General features: G+C 37.7%; 1 protein-coding gene across 1 annotated transcript in view; it reads left to right on the forward strand.

Annotated features, from left to right (window-relative positions):
* DCLK2 (doublecortin-like kinase 2) overlaps window positions 1–7,392 on the forward strand; it is a 260,771-nt gene that overhangs the window by 158,798 nt on the left and 94,581 nt on the right. The gene's annotated exons all lie outside the window — the stretch shown is intronic.

The following is a 7,392-nucleotide window of genomic DNA, read 5'->3' on the forward strand; positions in this document are numbered from 1 at the left end:
GTCTCAAGAACAATAGTTGGTTGCACTTGATGATCTCTATGCAAATACTTTAATTCTGTATTATTTTCAGTCCTTTGCAAAGCAGCACAGACCACTACCCCTTCTGGAAGCAACGTGACTGGTTTTGCAGCAAATTGTTCACTTCCTAGCCCATACACACTACCAGGACCTGACAAACTCACCACATTTGCTCCACTTACCTCTCATGCTTTCTTTATTTATTGATAAATCAGATTCTTTTCCTCCTCCCAGACTCGTCAAGATGAGTGATCCTAAAGGAAACAGTAAAATAAGAAGTCATGAGGTAGCAATATTGTCAATCTAAGTCATCTGTAGAGAAGAAACGTGATATTCACAACATTACTGCCAATAATTAAGCCCCAAAGCAACACTTTATTATTTTCTTAAGGCCAAAAGTTCAATTTGGCAAGGTTCCAGGACAATCTTTGACCATGCTGGCTGTAGTAGCTGAGAGACATCATTCTGCTGCTAATGTAAATGGTTTTGCTGGCAACAAGCAGTCAAATGTATAGATTTCTTGTCAAAGATAAAAACAGCACTGAAACATGCAAGCTAAAGTATGATACAGAAAGAGCATGTGAAGATTAAAGGAACATTTCACAAAACTGCATCTGATTTCCATTTAAAAATTAAAGCAAGATTCTTATCAAATGAAAACCAAATGACTGCTTTCTGTTTTCTTTACAGGAGCTGACCCCATTGATGAACTTCATTTTATATCGTGCCCATGAACAGACAAAATAGTTTTGCGCAAATTAACTAAAACCTTTGCTTGTATTTAGGAACTAAACAGCAGCATGCCAGTCTGCAGTTAATCTGACAATACACACAAAAATATTCACATCATAATTACTAGAGCAGTCACACAAACCTAGAAGGCCGGGATTGGGTTTGGTCCTTCAGCTTCAAATCATCTTCAGATGCAAGAATTCTCTAACAAAAGTTACTAGAGCTCTAAGCTGAAACCAGTCTCCAGTGATGTGCGCAGAGCATATATTAGCACAAAAAGGGTGAAACCACTCTGAGGAGATATAACTTAAGTCTCCCTCAGTAGCTGGCTAGGTGACCTTTAAATAATGCTATAAAATTATCATCAGTAATTTCTGCAATCCTTCTTGATCACATCCATCACTCTATCGGTACAGTACAAAACAAGAAAAGGCTCTGACACTTTATAAACTCTATTACTGGGAATAGCACTATGACCCAGGACTTCCACAACCAAGCAGCAACAAGGGTAAGACCCATACACAGCCTTCCAAAGCAACATATACACCCACAGACGTGACCGTGCTCACCCTAGACACAGCAACACATACCAGCAACAATAGCTTGCTTCCTCTCTGCAAAGAATTAAAATTTAATTCTTCGTTATAAGAATATAGGTTACATTCAGCCATTGCTCATTCAGAAAGAGGTTACCTGCACCGTTTTTTCGTTAAATGCTGCACCTGACAGTCTTCAGGTGAAGACGGTGAAAGGCTACTTTTGCGTTCATCAGTGAACTGTAGACCTCTGTGCTGAACTACCTGCCTCACAAAGCCCAATTAGTTTTTCATTTTTAAGTATATTGGTAATTCACTATAACAAATAACTGTTGGCAGTGATCTTTGAAAGGGTTATTTGAATCTTCTCCTTATTAATTATTTAACCTCTGAAGTAACATAATTCTTCAGGTGTTTTTTTTAAGGTCCTACATTTTTCCTATTTTTAAGACTGTGTGACTAATCATACTTTTAAGACAACAGATGAAATGATCCATTTAATCCTGGATCATGGATTGTTCAACAAGACTTATAACAACTATCCAGACTGCCATTTCTATTGAAAATACATAATTTTGATGTCTCGTATTGAAACAGCAACAGATGGAATGAAAATTATTCATGATTATACAGAAATGATGATAGGTTTAACAGCAAAAAGGTAATAGATACATTTTAAAAACTCCAATTACTTCTTTCTAAATGGACAAGAAAAAAAAAAAGATGAGTAAAAGAGGGATTTCTTTGTCTGTAAATCATGCCTTTTTCCTCTTCAAATTATCCATTGTTTATTACAGATAAAATTATGCTGAGGTCCTAATCTTAGAATATATAACGTATGGTTAATTAATATGAAACATATCAAGCAGTCTTGTTGACTTCCATATGCAAAATGTCTTTAATATTTTTTTGAATTATAGCAGCTGAATTTTTAGGTTGGTAAGTGTCATACAATAATTTACCAGTAGAAAGTAAACTTTTCAGGTGTTATAATCTGATAACAGACAAACACTGCACACTTCTGTAAGAATACTAATTTTTTTCTTTTTTCATCCAGTTACAGCGGTATTGGATAGTTGGAATTCCTCTGATACACTTTGTTGGTTTGCCATATGCAATGCCTAAATTAGTCATACAAATTAATGTAGCCATCTTAAACAGTTGGCAAAACCAAAATTCACAAATATCTTGCAACGTAGCTTCATTAGTGAAGAACTATGATTTGTAGGTCTTCTAATACCTCCTCCTTTTTAGGCTTTCAGCTGTGTATCCTTTAAACTTTGATTTGGAAACTACCCTTTTCAAAGCAATGCTGAATCACACCTGGAGAGTTTGATGAGAAAGGAAACCTGAAGTATAATCCACCAGTAAAGGCACTGGGACTTAGACATTTATTTATATCATAGACACACATACTCAATTTATTTGATGTGGCAATCTCTGTTCAAATTTAAATGGGTGAGGATCATGACCTCCTGTCATTGAGCAATGATAACTAGAAATTGATTTTTACTGGATTACAAAAAGACCGAGATCCCAGTCAGCTTCAGCTGGAGCCTATTGGGAGGGTATCCTAGCCCTTCCAAGATGTTCCCTATATCACAAAAACTAGGTTTATGTGAAGTATTTACTTATTTGGAGAATGTTTTATTTCATTCATGCTTCTCTGGATGTAAGTAGCATCCCACTCCTCTCATCCATTACCACATCAGGGACAGTAAAATGGGACAGAAGGGATTCTGTTGAATAGAGAATTACTAGATACTAAGGAAAACTTCCTTTTGAGCAAACTACTGGCCGATGTCAAATCTCAGCCATGAAGAGGCTTTCAAACCAGGACCTTGCTGGAAATGGCTTTGGTATATATGAGTCCTTGTTAGTACAGCAAATTGAAATAGAACACACTGCGAGGATCTTTCCATCTCTACATTGTTGTGCTTCAGCTTCAGCATTGGTTTTATAAGGCTTTTATTCATATGTTTGTTACTACTTTCAGAACTCTTAAATTGAAATAATACTCAAAGATAAATGTAAGGACAAAGGAAACCTTTAGGAAACGTACAAAGTCATTTAACAAGTAACTGAACCTCTGTATGGCATTTTCATCCAGTCTAATGAAACAAAGGAATAATTCTTTTGAGGTCTTTTGAATACACATTTACAATGGCTTATCACAGATACTGGATTCACACATTTCTCTAACTATGATACATTAAGATGTAAGATAATTCAATATTCAATGAGCCTCAGACTCATATTCACACTAATCAACAAGTAGTAATGTGACAAGAACATGCAGCATAAGGAGCTTATGTCTGACTGAGGGCTAAAGCATCTTTCTTATGCCACCTATGCCGATGTATTTCTTTGCATGTTTTGTTTCTGTATAGTTGTCTATATTCACATCTTCCATTTTAAAAGCAGTACTATATTCTGTATGGGATTCATGGAGCACCTGTTGAGTGGATGAAAAGAATAGGGTTGAAGATAAGGTTATTGGTTCCAGTTTGATTTCTCTGCTACTCAGGCAAGTGGCTTAAACTTTTGGTTTCCCATTTTATGTATCTATGAAGTAGGGCACAGCACCTCACAGGGATGCTGAAAGGTTTTATTGTGTGAATATTTTAAAAGCATTTTAACATTCTTGGTTGAAAACAAATCTTTACAAATAACCATTTCATTGTTTAAATACTCAAATTTGATATCTTTGGTGTTACAAGTAAACATTTTATTATTGAATTACTCAAGTAATGTTTTTCACATAATAAATCTTGAGCCAAGAGACCCCAAGTTTATGATGGTCTTTCTTTTCTTCTTTAGCAACATTACATATCATCCTTTTCAAGGTGAAATCAATGAGCTAAATGCAAAAGTCAGATACATAAATGTTATTCTAAAACTATCCCCTGTAAACTGTGAATCTGAACTGAATTTTGCCTATCAACTCATTAAATGTGCTAAATAACTTGAATTCCACTGATTCCAATCAGGAAGGTAAGGAGTTCAGGTAACAGAAAAAGAGGAGACATTGTGTTTGATGGTAAAGTTTCCTTTCAGAATTTTCTTAGAGGGGTTGCTTGTTCCAAAAAAAAAAACCAACCCCAAAATGTACCAAAACAAAACCAAAAAACAAACCACATACGTCTTCTAGATGTAGGAATAGATTTAAAACAAGCATTTGTTATGCCTACTACAGTAAAGCAGCAGGAAAAAAAAAAAAAAAAGCAGACAGGAGGGAGAACTGATTAACTAGGTGGACATGAAAACTGGAAGCTCTTTTCTTTTCCAATTGGAAATGCGTATTTATAGAATAAGAATATCCCAAGAATGAATGGTAATCATATTTTTATGGTGTCAGGAGATTTAGGTTAATAAGCAAAGTATCATTTATACATGTAACATTGCTTGCTGTTAAGTGAACTGCTGATTTATAACCCTATTATCAACCCTAAGTGTAAAGAAGATAATGGGATTGCATAGCTCAGTTCCATACAGAACTACGTATCAAGCACACTAATTTTCTCATGTGCAAGAGCAATTGCAGTCCAGCAGCATATGGGGCTGTTTTGGGGTTCTATTCTTCATCTTTGAAAGTCTTTTAAAACACCTCTTTTTGATTACAGATAACTTTCTAGGGGAAATAAGGTGTGAAGGAAAAGGCAAAGCATACATACAAATAGAAGCACTGTGAACCATTCCCAATAGGGGCTTACAGAGCTTATTAAAAATACAAACAACATCTGAAGAGAACCAAAAAGGAAGAGCACAAGTTGTAGGAACATGTTTGAGGTGTCACCAAGAATTTCCTTGGCACTTACACATGCAGGTCTAACCGCAGTCTCTCTGTAAATAGTCTCTTAACATGGAAGTAGTTTAGTTTTACAGGCCAGAAGTCAATTCCATGTTTATATGCTCTATAAAACACTGTTGGCTATAGAGACTTCAAAAACTCTGTAGTGGGGATTCCCTTTGAAAAGGAGAAAGAATTTTCCTGGTCAAAGGTGTGAGAATTCCCTTTCAGTTTTACTTCACTGTAGGGGTTGTATAAAATTCCTTTTCCCCATCCCATCTCTAGCTAGAGAGTTCAGAAGCCAGAGCAAGTCCTGTACATGACATATCCTACCACCCAGCAAAACAACTTGAAAACAACAAAATGTCTACACTGACACTAAATTCTCCAACATAAATTCAGTCAGAGACACAGTTAACATATTAAATTCATGTATGTATTTTATGTGTCAGTCTGCATGAGTCCTCTACACATAGTTGAGCCCCATACTGTGGATAGTAAACAGTAATTAACAGCTAGGAGAAGGTAGAAGGTGTGTGTTTGAGGGGGAGATTAAACTTCCCTGAGCTTTTGTGGTCTGCTTCTGAGCAATTTGAAAATGGTTAGTCCAAATAACCTTCAGCTGAGGTTTAAATTAAGTAATTTGACTTGTTCTGCAAAGACTAGACATGCTCAGGCAATGTGGTACCATGTGGAAAAAATACAGCCTTACAGCTGAGATCAATCCACTTTGAAACGAAGTTACACCGGTGAGTTTGAACTTCACCGGTGTAACTTTGCATGCAAACAGGGTTAGAAACCACACAGCAAAACCAATCTAGAAAGTTGTTCCCTACTGTTTTGTGGCTTCTAGGTCCTGGTTCCTAGGCAAGACCTGCATATCTAATCTTAGTAGGTATTTTCATGCCATACAGCTGTAACAAAGCTTCCCCCCTCATTCAGTTCCTTCTGTTGATTTTAGCAAATCCAGCTCCATGGCTTACCGCTTCCTTTTGCTTCTGGATGTTTCCAGGCATCACAGAAGTTGGCACTTCAAGAAAGAATGAAATTCACTGATGTTTTCTATGTATTGTCTTTAGGAATATTGTAGCTAGATGTTTAATCTACTTTGTAATAAAACCAGCAATAATGGTGAGATAGTGCTTGAATTTATCGGTATTTCAAAATATTTAAAGTGAAAAATAATACATTGATAGAAAATAAGGGAAACAATATTTTCAAAAACTGCTAAAACACAAAACCAAACATAGATAAATCTTAACCAAATCTCTTCCCTTTCCCAGAACGTACAAATAGACAGAAAAGATACCTCCTAAGCTTTGTAGAGTTTCTTTACTAAACAGAGTTCCGCCCTAAGCGTGAAAAGGACTTTCATAAACCTATTCTCTCCTGTATGTGTCTTTCAGTTACTAATTTAATTTTCCTATAAAGAAGTTCCACCTGCAGCAGGTACACTTGCAATGCAGAGGATCAACCTGAGTGGACCTCCTGACAGTAAGTAGAATAGAGAAGGATGGGCAAAGGTTCTTATGGGCCCAGGACAAAAGAGCAGAAACTGTGACCACCCGTAACGATGTCAAACAACTGGAATCTCTCATAGCAAGAGACCTGAAAAAAGAAAAAAAGTGAAAACCTGTACCTGGTTGTAAATGCCTTTTGTGTTTTTTATGTACTCGTTACGCCAAGAAAATAAAGTCTATCCTGTAGTAGCTGAAAATAAGTTGGAAAAAAAAGTTGACATTGCATACATTTCAATGCATGTTGGCCATTTCTACCAAAAGTGAATTTGACTTGAGCGACCTAGGGAGCACCGAGAAGCTGCCTGGGGAAGCCATGAAGCGTGGGCTAAAGCACATTTAGGAGGTTAAGGCTGTGGAAACAGGAGTTGGGCTTGTTTGGTTCCTCACAGAGCGGGAAGCTCAGCAGCAGGGATGTTCGCACGTGAAAGAGGGAAAGGACAGGGATTCCTCGTTTTCTGCCCTGGGGAATGTGTTTTAGGGAGAAGGCCATATAGAAAGAAGCCCTGGAGGCATTTTTAGCGTTTTAACCTGGTAACCGAGTCAAAGCAAGGCCCGGAGAGGGCCAGCAGGCAGCTCCTGAGGTACGCCTGCGGGGACGGCGGTTCGAAGGACCGGTCCCGTCAGAGCCGCCGCGAGTGGGACAGAGCTGCCCCTGCTGGGAAGCTGCTTCCCCAGAATCATTCCCTTTCCCTAGAAGAACCCCTTTGCTTTCTCGTTTCATCACCTGAACGCGGCCGAGAAGCCGACCGTGTCACCAACGCAGCTCTCGTCCCGCTCAGCCCCCGGCCGCCAGCTG

Source organism: Charadrius vociferus, unplaced genomic scaffold (assembly GCF_000708025.1).
Source record: "Charadrius vociferus isolate BGI_N301 unplaced genomic scaffold, ASM70802v2 scaffold178, whole genome shotgun sequence".
Classification (NCBI taxonomy): Eukaryota; Metazoa; Chordata; class Aves; order Charadriiformes; family Charadriidae; genus Charadrius; species Charadrius vociferus.